The following is a 27049-nucleotide window of genomic DNA, read 5'->3' as shown; positions in this document are numbered from 1 at the left end:
TTGTTAAGCTTGCTTAATTGGCTGACACCCTGGTTTGATTACGAGATGGTAGGCTGCAACCTTCGAATCAAGCCCTTGCATCTCTTTATACGACCAAGCGAAAACATCCCTATATTCAGTGAGCAAACTCATATACTTGCCTTCTTCCTCTCTAGAGAGAGATGTGCCGATGAAAGTTGGGTGTGGTTTCTCTACTCTGCCAAGATTCACGTCTTTAAGATCGTCCATCGTGGATTGACCACCATCCTCTAGACCTAGTGGAGCATCTTCCACATCCTCTTCGGTCATTTCATCTTTGGACTCTTCGATATTGGTAATATGGTGACATGAAGTTTCACCGTCTTCATGCTTTAAACTTCCATTTTGAGGGTTAGTAAGACAACGTTGCACCTCTTCACCTTCAATGAACCTTCATTTGTGTTGAAAGTAACAAAGGTTTTTCTCTTCATTCGTGAAGAAACGGTACTACAAATTTCCCTTTCATTTCTTGCCTCACAAGATGATTTCTCACCTGATGGACTTTTGGTATCCTTATGATTGATGCATCGCCAGATTGACATGCGAGATATCGACTCCTTATTTCTTATGGCTATATTGGAGATGACACTGTGAGTTTTTCCTTTACTCATTATCTCACTGGAGAAATGCTTGTTGAAATGATATTCAACACCCTTGCGCTTAAGGCGATAAAAAATGGACGCATGGGATTTTCCTTCTCTTTTCTTCGAAATTGCATCTAATCTTTCGAAGGCTGATGGTCGTGTCACTACTAGAATTGACAGGTGATTTCCTCTTCTCCTTTGTAAGGAAAAGTCAACCTTCGAAAGGTTGAGTGTCGGGTAGAGCCAAGGGTCATACATAGACTTTCTCTCTCTACTTCTGTCATGCTCAATCTCTCAAGACCAAAGTGTGCACAGCAGGTGGTCTGATGCGGTCGAAGGCTGAGGTTCTTTTATCCTTGCCCTACTTTACTTTTGCATCATCGACTTCTTCTACAGTTATATGATTGTTGTCGACCACCTTTTCTTTCACCCTTCTAGTTATGCGAACTGGCTCTGACGATTTATATTCAAGTCATTTCCTCGATGCAGGTATAATATTCCCCTCCTACAAAAGCTTCTTTTGGGTCGAAGAAAGCTTGGGTTGCTCATAAATGCTCAAACTCTTAAATTTGGTGTGAGTTGTGAAGTTATACCCTACTTTTGTCAACAATTTCTAAGCTTTAGGATCAAACCCCACTTTCGTTTGTGTTTCGGGAAGATTTACCTTTTTCAAGTCTCTTTCAGGTTCATGGATTTCCTACGTCATTATCAGCGAGAGTGGTGTAACGAAACTTTCTTTTAGGATTTCAATATCCTCAACCTTCAAGCCTTTTGAGCACTCCGTAAAAGGTGATTCACCCTTCCTACACCTCGAAAAAGGATCATAGCGTAAAATTGGAGGACTTTAAGCCTTTTCATCTTTTAAAATCGGTGTCTTTGTAACTCTGGTGGATGCCTCACCCCCTTCCAAGCTAGAGGCTCGTGCCTTGTCGCCTATTTTCTTCCCTACATCTTCTTGTGTTCTTGTCTTGGATTCACCTTCATCCTTTATTAATGGAGTCTTCACAGGCATTACCTCACCAACACCTTCACTTTTCAAATAAAACTTTGCATATGCGAAGTGAGACTCAGCTTCTGAAAATGAATTAGAGTCTACTTCAACTTTCTTAATCTCGTCTTGATAAAACTGAAAATATTGATGCAATGTCGATGTTATCACCCAATTTCTATGAATCCAAGGATAGCCTCAGCAACAGTAGGTGGTCTTCAAGTTTATGACATGAAACAATGCATCAAACTTCAGGTCGCCAATGAAAAGTTATAAACATATCATGTCTATTGCCCTTTGGCTTCCTTGGTTGAAACTTTGAATTACCAACTTGTTATTCGAAAATTCTTCCATGAGGATGTCCAATTGCTTCATAGTTATCTTAGGCATTATATTGACGGTTGATGTATTGTCCATGAGAATTTGCCCAGCTCTTTATTCTTGAACGTATCCCAAGATGTATAGAGGCCTATTATGCAACTTTGATCCCAACAATAGATCCTCTTCTATAACACCAATAGAAGTGTGAATCTTTTTGGGTAGGACTCAACTTTCTCTTTGTTTGATACATTATGAGAATCCATCCCTCATCATCGTTATCATCAACATGTTCTTCTTTAATGTGAAAATCTCTCATTCGGATCGCTTGCTGAAATCGAACGACTATAAGTTCAAAGGTCCCAAACTAAACTAAACTCTCTTTTCGTCATAACATATATCCGATGTTGGAGCACTCGAATTTACTGCCACTATAGCGTAATTCATTTGAGCAACCTCGTTCAGATCAAGCCTAATTTTTCTATCACGAGCCAACTGCAGAATCAGCTCCTTAAACATAAAACATTTTTCGATTTGGTGGCTAACGACCCTGTGATACTTGTAGTAGTTAGGATCATCCACTTTTTTGGTTTGCTCCGGTCGTTCGCATTATGATAGCAGACTAAGCTGCTTTTCTAGTAATTGCTTAAACATATCTGTAACTTCGAAGTTAGGAAATGGATAAACTTTTTCATGCCTCTCCTTCAAAGTTAGGTGACATCTTTTGCCTCCATCGTCTTTCTTCTCAATTTTTCTTCTCTTTTCCTTTCGAAGAAAATTTCAGCAGGGTCGTTTTAACAACTATTGATTCCTTATGACGCTTTTCATAATCTTCTCAACGCCCTTTATCTCTTTCTTGTTCTTCTTCATCTCAAGGATCAGAAAATCCTTCACCCCCCTATTGGAATGCTCAACTCCATATCGTGGGCGCGAGTTGCCAATTCCTCAAATGTACAGGGTTTTATTCCCTGCAAAATATAAAGAAGTCTCCAATACATACACTAGGTGCAAATTTCTACCGTAGATAGTTCAGTGAGTCGGTCTTTGCAGTCCAAGTTCAGAGCTCTCCATCAGTTGATGTAATTGATGACCGAATCACCTTTTTGTTGTTTGGAATTTGTCAACTCCATCATACTGACAGTGCGTCTGGTGTTGTAAAAGCGATTCAGGAACTCTCTTTCAAGTTGTTCCCAACTGTTGATCACCTTAGGCTCTAGATTAGTGTACTAGTCAAAAGAATTTCCTTTCAGAGTTCTGACAAACTATTTGATTAGCAGATCTCCTCTTTTCCCGTGTTCTCGCATGTTTCGACAAAATGGCCAATGTGTTGTTTCAGGCAACGCTTTTCGTCGAATTGCTGGAACTTCAGGGGTTGGTACACAACAGACATCTTCATGCTGTCAATTCGTTGGGTGAACGACTTGGAATATATAAAGAAATTTTGACACAAGCCTCCATACTGAGCCCTTATGGAGGTCATGATCATATTTTTCAATTGTTGGATCGATAAAGAGGCAACGAAGTTTGATTGCTGCAGTTGAGCTTCTTGCAACATGGTTTTCCCTTTGTCATTTTCAGGATAGCAAGGGTTTAACTTGACTTAATGTTTTCATGAGCCTACACCTGTTCTCTTAAGGCAGTGATCTCATGATCTTGCTCTTCAATAGCTTTTCTCTCTATTACATTAGTAGGAACAGAGGGGTTGAATTGTCTTCTTCATATTCTTCCTCTTGTAGATTCTACGGAAGAGTTCTGTAAAAAGTTGATATCTCCTTATCTCTCAAAAAATTCTCTCATAATTCTTTCCCTCACCAAAAAACCAGAGCCCACACACTCTTGGATTCTCATCTCAGAGAATACAGAGAAAATCAAGTGGTGGTGTCCATTGAAGGCCCTTGAGCGGAAACGGGATCCGACCCAAATCCCAAATTTTAAAGAATGTTCGATTTTAAATTTGTGTGGTGGGATTTTTCATTTTGTTCTTTCATGTTGATGAACGTATGGAATGTTTGGTTTACAATGTTGGATAATTTAAGAATTGACAGTTTGTTTTGATCGTTTTCTTTTACAAAATTGGTTTGTAAGAGCCCATGTTTTGGGGCATTTAAATGCGATAGAGTCTGTATTTTAAGTTGTTGAGTCATTCATGGGTTTTCCGGTACCGATCTGGAGATAACGAGGCTAAAATCGGAAGCGTTTTGAACCAGTTCAAAACTGTACAGTGGGTAACTGTACAATAGCGTCGTGACGCCGCACTGCAACAAATGGATTTCCTTTTCATAGAGCCGCGACACTCCGAGACGGAGAAGAAGTGCGATCCAACTTCGATTCATGCGCGATTCGTGGGTTTTGGTTCCAGTTCGGTTTTTTGGGTTCTTTTGGGCCAGTTCATGGCTGGTTCAAGCAGTTGAAGGCCTGATTCATGTGTTTTGAACCGGTTGACTTTGTTATTTGTAATAGTTAGTTTTAATTTATTGTTGTAGGTGTCCAATCCTAGTCCAATCCTAGTCCAACAATTGTCTTTAATTATGCATTTGATGTTTATTATTATATGTCATAAAGTAAAAATCTCATCATCGATTATGCATTTAATTTCATGCATCATTTATATTATAAGTGTTATAATATATATAATTGCATGATTTGATTAATATAGCATGCTCATGCATCATATAATATAAATGTTATAATATATGCATGCATGCATTAATAACATATACATGCATCAATTATATTATAAGAGTTATAATATAGTGTATGGATGTATGTTTGAATGTATGTTATTATTTATTTCATTACTTTAGTGTATAAATGTTATGTATGTTAGTAATGAAGTGGAAATGCATGAAGGATGCCACCACTTTAGGGTAATTTATAATTATTATAATATTACCTAAATATGCTTTCACATGCAATGTATGATTTTAATTAATTTCATTTATTTTATAAAAGTTATAATTAAATGACATTAGAAATTAAAATCAATAATTTAGAATTACAAGTAAACCTTAAGTTAAAATCATCTTTTAAAATATAATTCAAATAAACCAAATACAATATCCCACTCGCATGTCTAATACAAGAATGATCAGGATTAGATCATTTGTAGCACTTTACAACATTTGTAACACCTACAAAGCGGACTAAACTTGTAGTGTCACCAGGATTGGTACCCAGTCTTATCCATATATTATAGACCATTTAGGTTATCACTTAAACACGATCTACTTATATGTCTCCACATACATGTTTAAGTTACAGCGATAACCATGAATCTTAGTTTATTGGTTTGTGGTTAATACAACTAAAATATTAAATATTAATGCAACCACGAGGGACATTGGAAGAGAAACTGTCCCAAATACTGGCAAAAAAGAAAAAGGCCAAATAAGGTAAATACGATTTACTTGTATTGGAAGCCTATTTAGTAGAGAATGATGAGTTCTACTTAGATAATTGATTCATGTACCACTAATCATGTTTGTTCTTTATTTCAAGGAGTTTGTTCCTGGCGGAAACTGAAAGATGGGGAGATGAGAACGCATGTTAGAATTGGGCACGTCATTTCAGTTGTGGCAATGGGAGGACTCCAGCTGAGTTTACAGAATAAACATGTTTTACTTGAAAATGTATATGTTGTATGTTGGAACAAAATTATTGTATTCAATTCTCTGTAAATAAAGTGTTTATTTCAACTAATGGTATTAATATTTGTTCTGCTAAGCTGGAAAACAATCTTTATGTGCTAAGACCGTTAGTGATTAAAGCTCTCCTTAATACTGAAAATGTTTAAAACTACAGTAACTCAAAATAAATGACTTAAAATTTCTCCTAAAGAAAATGCCCAACTTTGGCACATAAGATTAGAGCAAATCAATCTCAATAGAATTGAGAGATTGGTAAAGAATGAACTTCTAAGTGAGTTAGAAGAAAATTCTTTACCTGTGTGTGAGTCATGCCTTAAAGGTAGAATGACTAAAAGATCTTTTTACTGGAACTAATGGCAAATGGTCTTAGTACATATAAGTTATTTTTCAAATATGCATTACAAATATGAACACCATCTTTATGAATAAATTTTTTATCCACATTAAAAAAAATAGTGTATTTACATTGTAGCAAGCACTTTACAGAAATTAGGTTCCTCTAAAATTTAGGAACAATATATAAATCATTTATAATAAGAAACCTATTTTGTAAAGATAACTGGATCCCTCCCACTGCCACAACTAAGACGACGTGCCCGGTGCCTACTCACATCGTCATCTCACCAGCCTCCAACTGTCGCTAGGATCTAATCCTCTGAAAAGAAGAACAAACATGATTAGTGGCGCCCAAATCAATTATCCAGACAGAATCATCATTCTCCACTAAACAAGTTTCAAGTACAAGTAAATCATATTTACCTTTATCAGCCTTGACCTTAGCCTTGGCGGCCTTTCTTTCCTTCAGCCAGCGAGGATAGTTCCTCTTTCAGTGTCCATCTTGGTTGCATTGGAAAAATTTTTCCTTTTCAACCGGCGGCGGACGCCTACTTGAGGCGACAGGCGGCGGGTTAGCAGGCGCCTTCCATTTCCCCTTACTACCCTTCTTCTTCTTCCCCTTTATAGAGTTAGAAGTAGAAGGTGCAGACTTCGTTCATGAGGTCAAACTCTATGGAACATCCTGGAAAATGAAACAACATTTGCCTCAGCCTTCTTCCTCTCCTAACTATTCAGTAAAGATTAGTAGGTCTCCAAATCGTTGAGGAGAGTTGTAAGGTTGTATTTCACTTTGTTAAGAATCACGTTATTAACAAAGTACATGAAACTCTCTGGCAAAAAATGTAGGATTATGCTAACCTGGTTGCTCTTATCGATGGTAGCCTCATTCAAGTCTGCCACATTGAAGTGGACCATCATGTTAAGCACATGTTCACGAACAGAGATGCCTTCTTCCATTTTTGAGTTGAATATATACGTAAGAGCCTCGTGCTGGAGTTGTTCAGACAGTTGTCCAAACATTCTCCATAGGGACTTCATGATCTAACGTGTTGAGACTATGGGCTCATGCTTCTTGGCCAAGACTTCATTAAGACTTGCCAAGATATAGGCTTGGGCCTTCTAATTTGCTCGTATCCATCGCTCGTATGCCTGTCGAAAATTTTCGAGCGGTATTCGGAGCTGGAATAGGAGGACATACCTTTATAAGGGCAAACATGAGATCCTCGATGATCAGTATCATCGTGATCATGTGTTTCAATGTTGAAAAGTTATCGCCAGTTAATTTCTCAGTTCTAAGAAAAGCTAAAGTGGCTATGGCCATTTTCAAAAGATTGTTGCTGAAAAACGAACAAAAATTTTTATTAGATTTTGCTAAACCAGATTCTAACCAATTAATTTTGCAAAACAGATTCAAGAAACACGTAAAACTGCCATCCTATAAGAGGACACTCCCAGGGTGCCTCGAGGTGATGCGTAGAAACTTTGTTCAATCCAACAAGGGAGACTGAGGGATATGTTGTCGCACTTCCCACTCCCACTTAATATGAACACTCTCTCCATCCACCTTGATATTGACCTACACAAACACTATCCTTTAGGGGACACTCCCAAGGTACCATGAGGCTGAGGGTAGATCTCACTGTGGACTATATAGGAGAAACGTGAAAGGTTTAAGTGAAACATCATATGCCCCAAGTACCTCCCACTGAATGTTTTACTTAGGGGTTCATTAACCTAGACAATCTGGCTACTGATTTTAGTCTAAGTCATCTTTTTAAGTCCGTTCATAAACAACTTTTGTCTTTGAATTATGAACAAGTTCAAGTAGTCACATTTAAACACTTTAATGGACCGTTCTTAACTTGCATGCATACATTAAATCTATCTAATTCACCTTTCCAGTAGGTTCCTAGATAGGGGTGTTACGTTTTCGTTAACTTAAATACCCCAGCCTAGAAAGAACCCGCCTTAGACAAAAGGTCCCTTGTAGATAGACTTGCTACACTTTAACCTTTTATTAGTCATTTAATCCTATTAAATTGATAAAAAGATTAAAGCGTAATGGTTGCTAATCATATTAGAACTGTGATCTTAGGTCTATGTCATCCAAGTTTTAAACATTTTAAAACTATAAATTAACCTCAGTGAGCATGCATGTCTTTCTTATTGTTTTTAGTTCTAATTTCTCTTTAACCATTAAAAGGAAACAACTAAACACTTTGCGTATAACTAGGTGTTTATAACGCTTATAAAGAAACCTATGTGTCATGCTTCATGCAATGTCCAGTCATTACTATACATAACTTTCTATATAAGCGTAATAACCAAGCAAACATGCTTTTCATACACCCTTATACTATAACAATTATAATATAAAGATGATGCATGTCAATGCTTTTTATGTATGCATAAATATAACTCTTATATTATATGATGCATGTGCATGCTCTTACATAATTAAATCATGCTTCTCTATAACATTTACAATAAAGAGATGATGCATGACCAATGCATAACCTAAGGTGGGATTTACTATATGTGCATACCATATGACATATAAATAACCAATCATCTCATGTAATAAACCAAGGATTAATGGACCAGGATGAACCTTTACAAAACCAAAATGAAATAATTCTATTAATTACATTTTTCACCGAGCAAATGGTTCACAGGCGAATCAGGGCTTGAACTGCCAAGTGAACTCCATCATTTAGTAAACGATGCAGGTAGACAATCGCTTAGCACACACTAGACGATAGTGCAAAAGCTAAACGATCGCTTAGACGGCAACGAGGCTGTGAAGCCTGATCGTCTAGGCGATCGCTTAATGCGAGAAAGGTAAACGATTTACCATGGGATACTCCACGATCGTTTAGTCAGTTGCTAAGTGATGAAGCTTGCTAAGCTAAACGATCGTCTAGTACGCGCGCTGTTAAGCGACACTCGAGCATTTGATACTCAGCAATCGCTTACCCCATCGTCTACACGACCAGATAAACCCTTGATCGTCTTATTCCTTGAAGAATAGTAACCCTTGCTCCAAACTTCTTCACGAACGACTCAAGACTCAAATTGAATTTGAATTACATACTCGATAACAATTAATTATACCAAAAAACGTAGAGGCCTTTACAATTAACCGAAAATGCAAAAGAATTAATCAAACCGAGGTTACATCCCAAAAAGCTCCATTAATCCGCACATCCACAAATAATTTAACAATTAAATAGAGAGTAGATATGCACCTACCGTGAATGTATATACAATTTGTTGCATCAATGAAATTGGAATATCAGTGAACTTGGCTCTGATACCAATTGAAGGAACTCTTAAATAAGAGTATCCATGAGTGGGTTCAGATCTTTCTAATTTCATTGTGACCGAATTACTACACACACATTCTAACAAACAGATATGCATTGTAACACTAATTATAGGCATGATTTCACAATTAAAATACAACAGATTGAGTAAATGTACCAGTTAAAGACAATCTTCACTAAACTCAATCTAGTGGAAAAGACTCATCTACAGTCCTTATCACCTAACAAATAGTCACCTAGCAGCACCACGATCGTCTACACGAACGGCAGTGCACGGAAAAATAGCAACTGGGGATGACACCACCACTTGAAGCCGTTGGTATTCTCGGAGTGAGAATCTAAAAAGTGGACTTTGATGGAATTGGTAGAGGAAGGAGGAAAAGACAATCGTGTAGAACGAACAAGCAATTAAGAAATAGTAGATGATTACCGTATAGTGGGGTGCTTGTCGCTTAGAGAAAGGTACACGATCATGTAGGTTTTACTAAGCGATCATCTAGTAAATAGTAATCGATCATTTAGGTCAGCTCAGTGCGCTAAGCGATGTTTAGAGAAGGTGAGCGATCGATCGTTTAGGTGATGGGTGCAATCGTATAGGCTCTCAACTAAGTGATCGTGAAGTTTTCACACCGTGAGCGAATTTTCAAACTCTTTACAAAATGAAAACAGTTTTCATTTTATTCTTTAGTTACAATAATCGAAATCAATCTTCCCATTTTCGCACGATTTAGGAGAAATTCCCGGCCAATTATCTCATAACCGCCTATTTAAATAAATAATGAATAGAATCATATTATATTCTTAACCTATAGTTTGATATCATATATCTACTATAGTAATTTCTTCTCTACTTGATATAAATCATATTTATATCTAATTTCCTCCAAAATAATGTATCTCATACATTTAGTCAACTATATCATATATAATTAATCAATTCAATTATATCATATATAATTGAACTCCCACTTGTTAATTTGAACATTTTAAACTGACCCAAAATCTAATACTACACTTTATCCAAGCTACCAAGGGGACCTTATGGAACTATGGCTCGAAGCTCCAACGGTACATGAATAGCTGACTAAACTCTTTAGTCACGAGATTCCCTATCCGTTAACTGTCAGACATTCTACTAAAGATCCACTATATGTTGGCACAGATATATTTCTGTGTCCATCGGATATAACCAATCATTAGTTAATACTTCGTGGTCAAGTCTTATACAAACACTTTGTATAGGATGCCCCCGCTCGTATGTCCCCTACATAAATGATCAGGATCAGACCATTTGTGACAAGTAACAACACCTGTGACATTCCACAAAGCAGGCTACATTCGTAGCGTTACCAAGATAAGGTTTCCCTCATATATCCATATACTACAAACCATTTTAGTTATCACTTAAGACATGGTTCACTTGTATGTCACCACATACATGTTTAAGTTACATACAGACAACCAGAGATTTTAGGTTTATTGATTTGTTGTAAAACAAATAAAACAAACAACTAAGCAAAATCAAGAAGTGAAGTAAAATATCATATATTATACATCACAAACATTCGTACAAACTGTTTACAAACTATAGGACACGAGACTTTAGGACATCAACCCCATAAATTGGATCATACATTCCAAAAATATTTGATAGAGCATGGAATTTTATCCCAAATCTCAGCTGATACACCTCAGCAAAATTGTGTATTAAAAAGAAGAAATAGAACCCTATTGGACATGGTTCGATCTATGATGAGTTACGCTTCCTTACCTGATTCGTTTTTGGGTTTTAAATACAAGAGTGTTACGAGAACACCTTTGGAGTTATGGAATTGTCATAAAGCTAGTTTACGTCATTTCAGAATCTGGGGTTGCCCAACACATGTGCTTAAGGCAAATCCTAAGAAACTGAAACCTCGTTCAAAGTTATGCTTATTTATAGGCTATCCCAAAAGAATGAGAGCAGGTTACTTCTTCGACCCTAAGGAAAATAAAGTGTTTGTGTCGAAAAATGCTACTTTTCTAGAAGAAGACCATATAAGGGAGCACACATTAAAATTGTTTTGAATGAAATTTCCAAAGAAACTACTGAGACTTCAACAAGAGTTGTTGAAGAACCCAACACCTTAATAAGAGTTGTTGAAGTTGGATCATCTAGTATGTCAAATCCACCTCAAATGTTGAGGGAACTTCAACATAGTGGAGGGTTGCAAACCCGCCTGTCCATTATATGGGTTTAACAGAAATTCTAGCTACGGTAGCTGATGAAGATGTTGAGGATCCATAAGAAGGCAATGGAGGGTGTTGAAAGATGAGTGGATCAAAGCTATGGATCTCGAAATGGAGATTATATACTTCAATTCAGTTTGGAATTTTGTAGATCAATCTGATGGGGTAACCTATAGGTTGAAAATGGATCTACAAGAGAAAATGATGTGCTGATGGGAAGGTGCAAACCTTTAAAGCTTGACTTGTGGAAAATGGTCATACTCAAGCTGAGGAGTTGACTATGAGGAGACTTTCTTACCTGTTGCCATGTTAAAGTCTAGGAAAATTTTGGCCAATGACCTAATATCTAGGCCCATAATGTCAAATGACACCAATTTTTAAAAAACTGTCAATTGACCTTCTACTGATGTTATCACAGTATGAGATTACAAGAATTGCCCCTGATAACTATCTCGCTCTCGCTGTCTATCTATCTTTCATTGTGATGTGATTGTTTGTCACTGTATGATTGATTTGTCACAAAATCTGCCTACAACTTAGAATCGTTAACACATAGCAAATATGTAATGGTGAATTCTTTAAAAGTTAAACTTCATTTGAACTGTCATTTTTTTAAACGGAGATTTTTTGAACGAGGTTTTTCAGAACGAAACGGACTTTTCTTGAACTTGGTTTCATTGGTGTTTGTAGGAACATGGTCTCAAAAAAGGTATGTAAATAGCATAATGAAAAGGGTGTGAGAAAGAGCAACAATGAGAAAGGTGGAGAGAGAGAGCGACAACGAGAAAGGTGGAGAGAGCGAGCGACAACGAGAAAGGTGGAGAGAACGAGATAGAGCGACAACGATGTTAGGATTGGTATCCTAATTCTCCCGGAGTCTTGTAGTTTGTAAACTTTGTACACATTGTTATTGATAAAATAAGAGTTATTTTATTTGTATTTACTCATATCTAATAAACAAAGATTCATGGTTATTTTATGTAAACTTAAGCATGTATATGAGATCTACAAGTGAATCATGCCTTAAGTAATAACCTAAAAGGTCTGTAGTATACAGATTAAAGAAGGATACCTTATCCTGGTGATACTACGGATACGACTCGCTTTATAGAGATTTACAAGTGTTGTGAACTACTACAGATGGTCTGATCCTGACCATTCATATGGAGACATACGAGCGGGGGTGTCCTATACAAAGAATTTGTATAAGACCGGACCACAAGATGATTCGTGTCTTTATATAACGTCACTGATAATTGAGACTTACATCTCACTAAAATGACCATAAGTGACATGGCCTTAATCCTGAGTGTTTTGGGAATTCCTGTCTATAAGGGCGGTTCTTTGATTATTATGGGTGAGAGTGGCCAGATTACCAACTCAACAAGCCTACCTTTTTGGGGATTTGTCTGATTGGGGAGCTGGGAACTCAATTACACAAGAAGGAATTCACTCCTTCCCCCAAGCAGAGGTAAGTAGATAGATTGCTCCCTTAAGGGCTGATTCCGGGTCTCGAACATAGTGGCCACACCTTCTCTTTGGAAGAAAGAATCCAGTCATAATAGGACTATGACTTATTGTTCATTAGACGAATCAGTGGTACTTAAGGAGTTAGATGTAACTATAGAGGCAAAATGGTGTATTGGCACAGTTGTACTTACGAGTGATCAGTGAAGTGTTATCGCACTGTTTATTGGTTGATATGACATAAAAATATATCTGTTGTGAGAAGAGTGCAGTTGTCGGTCTTTAGTGGAGTGTCTGAAAGTTAATGGATGGTGGATCCCGTGACTAAAGAGTTTAATCAGTTATTCACGTACCATTGAAACTTCAAGCTATAGGTTCATAAGGTTCCCTTGGTAGCTCAGTGGGTTCAAGTTGAGAATTAGTTCTTGGGGCTGTTTGAAGTGTTCAAATTAACAAGAGGAAATTCAATTATATATGATATAATTGGTGTGATGTATGAGATACATCATGTGGAGGAATTAATTTAAATATGATTTACATTAAGTACCATAAAATAGAAAAAGAACTATGGTTTATATGTTTCATAAGATGAAATATTAAAACTATAGGTTATAAATATAATATGGTAAGTTGTATATAATATTTATTTATAATATATTAATTATATGATAATTAATTTCTTTTTCTCTAATAACCAATTGAGTGAGAGGTTATTGGTGATTTTATGGTAACCGTGAGATAAAAGGAAAATTGTTTTCCTAAAATTAGTAGTTACTTGATTTGGAAATAACTCACAGAGACAAGCTATCAAGTTAAAGAGTTTCACTAAGTGATAGCATTGAGAGACTACACGATCGCTTACCTTTGACTATACGATAGTCATTCAGCTGATCGTTGGTACACGATCGAGTGGCTAAGTCTATACGATAGGCTGTGGTTTACTAAATGATCGAGCACATCGTTTAAATGATAGACATTGTATTATCTCCTACTTGCTCAATCGTCTACTCAATCGTAGACCTTCAGTCTCTTTCTCAAGCCAATATCAGACAGAGCCCACAACTTCTGGATTCCTACACCGAGAATACCAAATTAACCATTTGTGGTGGTGTCCTTACTCAGATTGGGTTCGATGAGTTTTTGGCTGTTCATTGTGTTCGTGCTATTGGTAGCAGTTTGTACGTTGCATTCGACAGTTGTTGTGGACGTGTTTGGACTAATCGAGGGATTCTTGAAGAATGTTTCTTAAAAGGTGCATCCTCTATCCCTTGTATCATCGTTTAGCATGCTGTAATTTTTGTATTTGCATGACCTGTTAGTTTCCGTTTACTGTAATTGTGTTATGTTTAATTCAAATGGAATTTAGAACAATCTCTTTCGCTGCGTATGGAAATCCTCATGCTTGATTTTCTTCAAGCGAGAGAGCGAGTTTAAGTAAAAGCGTGAGAGCAAGATACAGTGAGAGCGAGATACAGAGAGAGCGAGAGTGAGAGCACAAAAGTGCGAGCAATTGGGAGCGAAAGTCGAGAGAGCGAGAGTAATTGGGAGTGACACCGATAAAGATCCATGTCTATTACTATCAGCTTAATAAAAAATGTTCTCTTGCTTTGTAGGATGACAAAAAAGTGTGTACTAATTCGATACGGAGGTCATTGGGATGAGAACTAAAATTTATATGTTGGAGGCGAGCTAACAGGAATCATTGTGCCTATTACCTTGTAAGTTGCTCAGAGTTTGATGTTGTTTTGAGAGTTATGAAGGATCTCATATCTAAGAGTTCTATGAGCACATTCGGATCGCTCCGATCTCACCGTGAGCGAAATACATATTATACATTCAAGATACAGTTATGCATACAAATCTTAATTAACGGCATGCTTTGAACAAGGGAAAGAGTTCCATACCAGTAGAAGACGTTCTTCACACTTCGGAACTCCAATGCAGCGGAAACCTTCAGCGATCTACCAACACCCAGCAGCAGTGTCGACAACAACAGCACGAACACAAACGCCGCGAGGACGACACCACCACTAAAAAGCCCCGAGTATTCTCCAAGTGAAAACCCAAAGGGTGGTCTTTGATGAATTTGGTAGAGGAAGGAAGAAACACGAATCGTGTACGCGATAAGAAAGTGGGAGGGAAGAAAATGCTATCGCATAGCAGAAATGCTTATCGTTTAGGAGGAGCTACACGATCATGTAGGATTTACTGAACGATTGTTTAGGAAAAGGTATACAATCTTTTAGTAAAATCGACACACTATACGATCGTTTAGAGAAGCTATCCGATCGTGTAGGAAATAGCGTGCGATCGTTTAGGCGCGAGGTAGACGATCGTTTAGGAGGAGAGGACTATCGTATAGGCTCTTGTTATACGTAAGTGATCGTTTAGATGTTCATCAACGCGCGCTCTCTTGCAAAAATATTTTGGGCGATTGATTGAACGATTCAAAAATGAAAACATTTTTCATTTTAATTCATTTGTTACAATAACCGACTATGCCCCATAACCACGTCCGAACGCGAATTTTGGATTAATTATCATATAATTAACCAACTAAATAATTAATAAATATAATCAAATTATATTTTTAACCTATAGTTTGATATCATATATCTACTATAGTATTTTCTCCTCTACTTGATATAAATCATATTTATATCTAATTTCCTCCAAAATAATGTATTTCATACATTTAGTCAACTATATCATATATAATTAACCAATTCAATTATATCATATATAATTGAACTCCCTCTTGTTAATTTGAACATTTCAAACTGACCCAAAATCTGATACTACACTTTATCCAAGCTACCAAGGGGACCTAATGGACTTGTGGCTCGAAGCTCCAACAGTCTGTGAATAGTTGACTAAACTCTTTAGCCACGAGATCTACCATCCATTAACTGTCAGGCATTCCACTAAAGACCAATAGTTGAACTCTTCTTACCATAGATATATTTTTGTGTCCATCGGATATAACCAATCATGCCTACGATGACCCTTCATAGATGCTCGTAAGTACAGCTGTGCCAAATTACCATTATGCCCTTGTAGTTACATCTCACTCCTTAAGTACCACTGATTCCTCTAATGAACAATACAACATAGTCCAACTATGTGTGAACACCTCTCGAGCCAAGAGAAGGTATGTGGTGTCACATCGTTCAAGCCTCGGAATCAGCCCTTAAGGGAGCTATCTATTTACTTACCCCTGCCTTGGGGAAGGAGTGAATTCCATCTTGTGTAGTTGAGTTCCCAGCTCCTAAATCAGACGAGTCCCCAAAATGGTAGGTTTGAATCGGTGATCTGGCCACTCGCACCCATACAAATCAAAGAACCGCCCTCAATGGCAGGAGTTCCCAACTCACTGAGGATTGAGGTCATGTTATCTATGGTCATCTTAGCGAAGTAAAGTCTCTATCATGAACGGTGTTATATAACGAGACATTAACACTGTGTGGTCAGGTCTTATACAAACTCTTTATATAGGACGCCCTGCTCGCATGTCCCCAACACGAATGATCGGGATCAGACCATCTGTGATAAGTCATAACACTTGTGACTATTCCACAAAGCGGACTGCATCCGTTACGTTACCAGGATAAGGTTTCCCTCCTATACCCATATACTACAGACCATTTAGGTTATCACTCAAGACATGATCCACTTGTATGTCACCACATACATGCTTGAGTCACATACAGATAACCAAGGATTTTATGTCTATTGGTTTGTGGTAAAGCAAATAAAACAAGTAATCGAACAAAATACAAAATGTGAAGTAAATATCATATATTAACAACACAAGCGTTTGCTTTGATGTCTCTCGTGTTCGTTTCCAAGTTCGATACACGGGCATCTAAGCTCGATATTGAGCTGTTAATGCTCTACAGGTACGAATATACATCAGGATCAACATTACCTCCCTCACTATGGCCTGAAACCTCAGGCTCAGAACGATCCTCCTCTGGGACATAACATTCCTTCTCAGGCTCAGAACGTACGTCACCTACCAGCACATCATGAAACATATCCTCACTAGGAATGTAAGTAGGTTGGTGGATGTTTTTGTCCTCATCAAATTCGTCGTCCCTCACTCCATCTTCTGAATTACCCTGTTGTTCACCTTCTCCACCTTCTGAACTATTCTCTGAACTACTGCCATTCTTTGAACTACTAGAGCTCCCTGAACTCTCAGTGTTAGAGTGTGCTTGTCTTATGACCCGTCTATCAATTAGGGTGTCCCAAAACTCCTTCTCAGAATCGGACATGACAAGACCCTCTTTGACTTTTGTTTGCATTAAGAAACCTAGTAAGATGGTTAGTGTACATTTAAAAACCGAATAAACATATTGTGTCTAAATAGATTACATTTACATTTTAAGACTAAAAATGTCTCTCTCAAGTGCTTTAAATGACACCGAGTGGGAGCATGACTACTGTAATATACGAGGCACAACTACCTTACTTTGTCGAGTGGCAACGTTCCCTGCTATTGACGATAGGATTTTGTACGTCCACACCTAAATCCAAAAAACTCGTATTTATAACTATGTTAATGTTAAACCAAAGATAAAGTTAAGTTAAGAAACATCTACCTGGAATGATTGGGGAAATCCACAGAGCGAGTACTTCACAACATAATTTTTATTTCCCTCTGACAATGTGACAACCTTTCCTCTGACAAAGAAATTAATCGAGTCCACTATCAACTTCTTCACGTCCCTCAATAACATATGGTGGATTAATGGACTGTTGAATACAAGTTCAGTGTCTACAAAGTGACCAAAAACTGTTCTCTTCAACATCTTTAATTTCCTTCTGGTAAGCTTCCCCTTTACAATCTTGTTAGCATTGGCAACGAGGGCTAGGCATGTTATTTGCCCGGGAAAACTATCAACTTCACAATTTTTCAAAGATTTTGACATCTTAAATTACTTCTGCATTGTATAAACATTCAATTTATCAGTTACTGGTTCGTACTAAAAAATCACTAACAAAACATACTGTTAAAGTCTCGCTCTCGCCAATATCGAACATCTCGCTCTCGCTAATCTCACCCTCGCACATCTCGCTCTAGCCCATCTCGCTTTTGCTCGCCTCGCTCTATCCCATCTCGCTTTCGCTTGTCTCGTTCTCATAAAACTCGTCCACTACCTTGTCTGACTCTAACTATGTCTTCTTCGTCCTCAACCAATGCAGAACATATCAAAATCTAAAATAAAAAGTAGACGTGACCGATCAAAACCCCAAAACCAGTTATGAATGTAACGATGATCAAACGAAACCAACCTAAACATAGCAACACAACATGAAGAAAAAAATTAAATTCACTTATCCAATAAAGAACTTCGATTACAGTAGTAGATGGATGATGGTTTTGCAGAGCGAGATTGAACGACACTTGCACGAGAGTTTTGAGGGTGGGACGACCATTGAGTTTGAGCGCACAAGGATCGTATAGACTGTTAGGAATGTCCTAGAACTCGCAGTTCGTGTTAAACATTCTATTTATCAATAATAATAAGTTGTTGATTTTGCATTCTATTATGAAAATCCAATAAACATATCCATGGCTATAGTTTGAATACTTTAACTTTATATGGTGACATAAACAGGATCAAGTTAATAGTATATAGCCTAAATGGTCTAATAAGTATATGAATGAAATTGGGTATCTCATCCTGGTAACACTATTGGATGCGGCCCACTTTATAGTTGTTACAAGGAGTAGTAAAGTGCTACAAACAATGTGATCCACAGATCGTTCATGTTGAGACATGTACGTGGGGACATCCTATGCAATGAGTTTGCATATAGACTGGACCACGAAAATAGTTACTTTTCTTTATAACGATCATTTACTGTTAAAACTGACTATTTCATTTATTAAGTAACCTGGGTTAACTCGATCTTAATCTTGAGCTAGCTATGAACTCCTGTTTGTTCAAGATTATCCTTTGATCTGCGAACAGTGAGAGTAGTCCAATAGCACTGCTCAATAAGCCTCCTATTTTAGGGATAAGACTAGATGAATAGCTGAGGACATAGCCCTACAAGATGGAATTCACTCCTACTCGATTTAGGGTTAGCAGATAGGTTGTCTCTTAAGTATCAATTCCAGGTCTTGAACAATCGGGGCTCCACCTTATCATGATAGAGAAAGGACTTGATTCATAGGTATTATGAATCAAAATTGTTCATTAAAGGGTCAGTGGGAACTTAAGGAATAAGATGTATTCAAAGAGGTAAAATGGTTATCTTGACCCAGCTGTGATTACGAACAAGTTGTGAAGGATCAACTTACTAATTATGGTTATATCAAGTGGACATAATATATCTACAGTGAGGGGAGTTCAACTATGAGCTATAGTGGAGTGACCCATTAGTTAACGAATGGGGGTTAATTCGGTCTAATGAGTTTAGCCAATTAATCTCGGATCGTTGGAGTCCAAGATCTGTAGGTCTGTGAGGTCCCCTTACAAGATCATATATGGATAAGCTTTAGAGTAGCATGATAAGTTAATTTGAAATGTTCAAATGAGAATTAAACGAAATAGGAGAATTTAGATTTAAATATGATTTAAATATATGAAGATGGATTTGTGTAAAAATTATTTTAATATTTGATATTAAATTAATTATAATTATTTAAATAATTATTTATTAATTTTATTAGAAAATTAATTTATGAAACTAATTTTATAAAATTAATAATATTTTCAGTTTTAGAATCAAAATGGATTTTGAAATTTTTTTTTTAATGAAAATTGAAAAATACACAAAATGGAAAAATCGGTTTTTCCATTAGCCATCTTCAACTTGCTCACACAAACACCACTTACCTTAGTTTCAATTACTCCAAGCATGAGCTGCATCTCATGCAGTCATCTTCTTTGCATGTTCATCTTCAATAAATAAAGAAGATTTGAGTGAATTTGAGACATGCATTCAAAGAGATTTTAGAGAAAATTTCGTGTTGAAGAAAACGTTCTTCAAACAAACTGGTGCAGTGAGTTTCTCCCTAGTTTTCATTGGTTAACTAATAAATTTTTTTCAATTATTTTAATTTAATCCCAATTTTTCAAATGAAAGGGAAATTTAAACCAATAGTTTTAGATAATTAACTTAAATTTTCCTGAAATTCGGGATGTTACATTCTTCCCTCCTTAAGAGACTTTCGTCCTTGAAAGTTCAAGTCCTTAAAGGCTTGTGATACTTAGATCTTGTCTCATCCTCATGTTTCCAAATTACTTCTTCAGACTGATAATACTGCCAAAGAACTTTTATATAGCGCTAACTCCACGTTTCAGAAAGTACCATGAATTGTATAACTTATCTGAGAAAATATCATGTTACTCTTTAATCTTAAAACAAACACATATCACCATTTAGACCCTCCTATGCACGAGTTTGAAAATCTCACTTAAATGAAACTCTTGAAGTCCCCATATACTATAGAGCATTTGTCATTCCAAAATACATCACCATAACCTCATAACAGTTGTAACCATTACCTGATGCCAGTTTCTAAGATAAAGACCTTCATGATTACATACACCTATATTGAGAATGTTCACACTCCATAGGGTGGGTCACCTCACTATCCATGCAACAGAAAACATATCTCTCATGTCATCTCAAGTCCAAGATTCAAAATTCGAATTCGGCACCTAATTGCCCTGACAATCCCTTGCAACCGAGATACGCTATCATATTCAATCCATAATAGTTGATACAAAGTTGCGTGAATCATCTTTCTTTTCTAATAAACAAAGCTTGTGTGCTCCAAGGCAAAATATTAAGGCACATATGAAACATTTCGCTAAATGGTTCTTGTATCAGTGACTTGGACTATTCCAACTCTACTAGAGTCCTTCTATGAGAAGCCTTAGGATAGGAGTTGCTCTCAACTCAAGTTCATCTCTAGTGCTAGCGGTCATTCTGGAAGATCAAATTTACTCAACCTTAATACTCATATAGCTTGATTCTTACTTGGAGCTAGATTACTTTCACCTTGAAATAAAATCGATGCCTTCATGAATTCCTTGTTCTAGATATTTGTATCCACAATCAAAACCTCTAAACCTTACTAATACCTTTCAACGTCTTCCTCCTCTTTAACGAGGCCTTACCCCTTCCATTTCCATAGTTTCTAGCAACTATTGCTACTAAATATCCTTTCATAGAACGTTATTTCCTCCGACTCTACTATAATTTGAAGAAGATTACTAAGCACTCTTCCAACATGTGATAGTCTACCTTAATCAAATTCTCATGCTAAAACTGTGTTCCATGACCAATAGCTTAGCCAAGATATCCATTCAACCAACAAATACTAAGATCCATAGTTCCAAATAGTAACGAGATTGTACATACCAACTCTAAAGGTTCGTAAACACATATTTCCTATCTTGGAAACCAAACAAAACCTTTGTTCTTAATCTCAAATCATTAATTCTCATTACCTTCTCAAAGTAACAAAATATTTCTCAAATCCTTTTACCTTCCCTTGTCTTTTCCAAGACCAATAAATCCAAGAGGCTCTTTTTCACTTTCCTAGTGAAATATATCTGTACCAAAACATATGACTGTTCGAATCCCCTTTCACAATCTACAATCCAACAACCTATGCAAGTTATATTTTTTTCCCCCAAATAATGCCTATTGCAGTCCAAAGTTCCAAATGGTAATAAGAGATTCCTCTTTTACATTAAAACCAATGCCTCCTTTACACTAAAACCAATGTCTCGTATCCACCCATATCATTTTTTAAAATCCAAACCATACTTAACTATTTGGGAGTTTTGAAATATTAATTTCCATTTACCTTTCCAAATTAGAAAAAAAAAAAAAAAAAACCTTTCCTTAAATACTTTTATTTTTCTTCATATTTATCCTTACTTAACCCAACAACTTGAAGGTACACTTTTCACTTCAAGAGTGAAACATAATCCCTAAACCAAGACATATGACCTTTTATAACCTTTTCCATAAATCTAAAATTCCATTCCAAACTTGGAACTATAGTAGGGTATCCCTACAAGATAACATTTCTTTTAAACTTCAAAACGTTTATCTTTCCTCTTGGTATGGTTAATTAAACTTGAACCTTTTCATTGCAACAAACACATAGTTCAAACCCTAGCACCTTAAGAATTTTCAATCTAATAACTCGTTTTCTTCCATCTAAAGGCGACTATCATTTCAACCATCTTGGCATTCCTTGACCAATTCATCTTACCTAGGTCTTGTAAAGAGTTCCTCATACTATTGCTTTATGCTCTATCTAGTAATTCTTCTTCCTTTTAGGCACGGTACATAAAGAAAAACACCATACATTACTCACTCCACCAACTTTGATACCATGAAAGTGATCATGACCTATTAATCCTTTCAAAATTTTTCTTGGAACATTTTGACTTTAATATCTAGCAATCCTTAATAGAATTTATAGTCTCTTCTTAACCTCTTTCTTATCTTATAAAGAAACTTTAATCTCGTAACTAAGAACGTGTGCCTTATGATAAAGTTCCTTGTAGCACTACTAGTTTTATTCTCGTAATGCAAAACTTAACATTATCCCCCAGTGAATTTCCAATTCACCTACCTTCTTCTATAGCTTAACCAAATACATCTATTTCTTTCTTTCATGTCATAAGTGCATAACACTTTATAGTTCTATCAGGTTTCAATATCTCTGAACAGAAATATATGTCCATTTCTAACAATTCTTCCATGAATTAAACTGACGGTAAATGGCCTTATTATGATCCTTCTTTCTTTCTATAACACCAAAACAAAATAGTCATCTCATATTAACTTCTTTCAGGTCTTTAAACTAGCAATAACAATCAGTCAATACATAAGCTTAGACATGAAGGCTTTTAAACACATTTTCCACAAAACATTTAATAAAAGAACATATCTGGCGAGGATGAAGGATCCGTAAATAGCCATAAGGGACACAAAACCAAGACTTACATCGTAAGTTAGTCTACAGAACCTAAAACTTAGGCTCTGATACCAACTATAACGACTCGACCTTTTTTAGTACTCTAATAAGGGTCGTTACTCATAATTACACATTTACATTCAAAACATTTAAAGAAGTTTTTTAAAATAAATAACAAATAAGTAAAATCTTTGTTTGAGGCCCCTAAAATAATGAAGAAAAATAACTTAAACAGATAAAATTTTGACCAACATCGAGTTTAAAAAAAAAACTTTGAAATAGTTTGAAAATGGAAACTGAGCAGAAGCGATTTACATGTCCCATATGGCACGATCACAAGTCTCTCTCGTCACCCGCCGATCCATTTCTATCTTTACCTGAAAAACATAAATTAAGAAAGGTTGAGTATAAAATACCCAGTAAGTGATCCCATTACCAGATCAGGCTATGCATCCACGAGCAGATAATGATGGTCTATGGCTTAAACAACTACATCTGTCTTAGATGATGAAACAAAACCAAATGACGTACTGTCTTGCCTTGACTTCCACATTAGTGGCCTGATGGCATACCATCAACCATGAAAACGTAACATGAACGTGAACTTGTCGATTCACGCATGTCTAGCGGCCCGTAGGCACACCGTCAAAATGGAAAAATAACATGAACGTGAACCTGTCGATTCACCCATGTCTAGCGGCCCGAAGGCACACCGTCAAACATGAAAAAATAACATGAATGTGAACCTGTTGACTCACGCATGTCTAGCGGCCCATAGGCACACCATCAAACATGGAAAATAACATGAACGTGAAACTATCAACTCACGCATGTCTAGCGGCCCGTATGCACACCATCAAACATGAAAAATAACATGAACGTGAACCTGTCGACTCACGCATGTCTAGCGGCCCGTAGGCACACCGTTAAACATGGAAAATAACATGAATGTGAACATATCGACTCACACATGTCTAGCATCCCATAGGCATACCGTCAAACATGAAACTAGACCCGTCGGTCCTCTAAAATAAATATACATCAAGGCAAGACGGTAAACAGCCCTATTGATCTATTCATGCATCACATATATAATTTCAGTACTTATTAAAAATTCGAACATGCTCATAATACTCATAACTGTCATGCAACAAGTATATCACAACGACAAAATCATGCTTCTAAAGTCCATTAATTAACTTTATAAATCTAATCTAGGCCGCTTGGCACGAAGGCACCGATAATAGTACCACTTACCTCAACTTGGTCAGAAAAGTTCACGCAAATAATTCCTTAAAACCTTTAGAAAACTTGAATCAACACAAAGTTGTGGCTTGATCCAAGGCAAATTCAAAAACTCGATTCAATTAGCCAATCTCATCCAGAATTAAATCCAAAATCAATAACTTAATTTTTCTACTATTATTCTCCATCCAAAAGAATAACCAACCAATAACTTACCCAAAACTTATCGATCTTTACCAATTTTCTGCAAAACAAAATATGGTCTCTAGCTTGATGGTCAATGCCTCAAAACTTCCAAATCTTGAGTCTAAGTTTCACGCCAAAGAGAGGATACTAATTTAACCCAAAATCAAATGGGTGAATTTCACCTCCCAAACTATAAGGAAAATAAGTCTTACCCAAGGTTTTTCTCAAGATTCTGGCAAAGATAGGGTAGTGGCGACTGATGGCGCTTCGATTCGTCACTACCATAGATAGGCAGCAGGTGTGGTTGTCAGACGGCATAAATTGTTTAGGCTAGCAGCTGGTAGTGAGGGTCTTGCATAAGAAGGGTTTGCGAGAGTGAGAGAGAAGGGAAATTTCTAGTTTTACAGATTTTATTCAGCAGCGATTACGAACAAACCAGAGCTTCAAACAACGATCAATCGTTCAAAATGTAACTCTATATATCTTGAACAGACTGACCAATTTTGAGCACTATTGAACGCTTCAAACTCCGGTAATTGACAATTTTGTGGAAGCTATCGCTGAAAAACCGAATTCCTTTCTCCTAATTTTTGGCCTCTTTTCACTCCATTTAATTTCGAAAATTTTTTATCACAATATCTCCAAAATCTCCAAAGATTATATTAAATTTATAAATCAATTAACTTTTCAAATTATCTTAATTTAGGCTTCAAAAACCAAAATTAAAGAGCATGAGATCCATCAATTTAATACAAATTAAATCCTTTCAAATATTTAAATCAATTCAAAACCACATGAAATTAATTATTTCTTTAATTTTTTTTTAAGTTGGCCCTAAAATCCAAAATCAAAGGGAAGAAAAATTCAATAATTTCAAGATAATCAGTTCGAATATCTAATCAATTAAATTCAATTTAACCAATAAAATTTTTTCAGTTATTTCAATTTAATCTCAATTTTTCAAATGAAGGGAAAATTTAAACTCAATAATTTTATATAATTAACTTAAACTTTCCTGAAATTCGGGATGTTACAAATCAATTTCCAATTTTTATGTTTTTCTTTTCCTTTTTCAATTTTATAAAAATCGATTTCACAAATCAATTTTATTTAATAAAACTGAAAATATTATTAATTTTACAAAATTAATTTTATAAATTAATTTTCTTAATAAAATTAATAAATAATTATTTAAACAATTTAAATAATTCTAATTAATTTAATATCAAATATTAAATTAATTCTTACACAATTCCATCTTCAAATATTTAAATCATATTTAAATATTATTTCTCCAACTTCATTTAATTCTAATTTGAACACTTCAAATTAACTTATCACGTTATTCTAGAGCTAATCCATTTACGAGCTAGTAGAGAGACCTCGCAGACATACGGATCATGGGTTCCAACGATCTGAGATTAATCGACTAAACTCATTAGACTGATCTAACCCCATTCGTTAACTAATGGGTGATTCCACTAAAGCCCATAGTTGAACTTCTTGTAGATATATTATGTCCACTCGATATTACCTCTTGTTCTTTAAGTTCCACTGATCCCTTAATGAACAATTGATTTGTGATACAATCAACAAATCGAATCCCTCTCAAGTCAATGAGAAGGTGAGACCTTTTGTTCAACACCTATAATCAGTACTTGAAGGGAATAACCTCTCTACTAACCCTAATCGGGTAGGAGTGAATTCCCTCTTGCACCCTATTTTCCCAACTACTCATCTGGTCTTATCCCTAAAATGGTAAGCTTATTGAGTAGAGGCAGTTGGTCTACTCTCACCGTTTGTATATCAAAGTATAATCACAAACAAACAGGAGTTCATAGTTAGCTCAGGATTAAGGTTGAGTTACCTAGGTCATCGCTTTAAAATAGTCAGTCTTAAATAGTAAACAACGTTATAAAATAAGATCGACTGGTTTCGTGGTTCGATCTTCTATAAAACTCATTTGCACAGGACACCCCCACTCCTCATGTCCCAACATGCACGAATTAGGATCACTTCGTATGTAGCACTTTACAACTCTTTGTAACAACTACAGAGTATGCTATATCTCATAACGTTACCAGAATAAGGTACCCCAACCTTATTCATATACTATAGATCATTTTGACTATTTACTCGAACCTATCCACTTGTATATCTCCACATAAAGTTCAAGTACTCATATAATAGTCAAGGGACTTTGGTTTATTAGATTTCTAAACAAAAAATATATATTCAATAATAACTTTATTGAATTTTTCAGAATAAGTTCTAATGTTTACAAACCACGAGTTTTAGGACATAAAACCCAACAGAGAGGCCCCTAGATAGTTTATTGGCAGGAAATGGTGAGCCCAGCTGCTTGCAACAATCTCAGCTCGATCTCTGTTAATATTGATAGTAAATATTATAGATTTGTTAAGATTGACATTGAGTTTGGTGGCTAATTCAAAGGTTTTATTGATTTTTTTGATGTTCACAAAGTAGTCGCCCCTATCCTCAATAAAAATGAGAATGTCATCGACAAAAAGAAGATGGGTTAGTTAACAATCCTTTGAGAATGTTGCTCCTTTAATCTGCCCTTGTTGTTCAAGCCTTTGGAAAAGTCTACTAATATAATCCATATAAATTACAAAAATGAAGGGAGAGAGTGGACCACCTTGTCTGATGTCTCTGCTTGGTATTATATGGCTTCGTGGCTTGCCATTTATCAGACTAGAATCGTGAACACTCGAGATACAAGT

This window comes from Benincasa hispida, chromosome 7 (genome assembly GCF_009727055.1).
Source record: "Benincasa hispida cultivar B227 chromosome 7, ASM972705v1, whole genome shotgun sequence".
Lineage (NCBI taxonomy): Eukaryota > Viridiplantae > Streptophyta > Magnoliopsida > Cucurbitales > Cucurbitaceae > Benincasa > Benincasa hispida.
The sequence above is the reverse complement of the archived record's forward strand: the minus strand, read 5'-3'. Positions refer to the sequence as shown.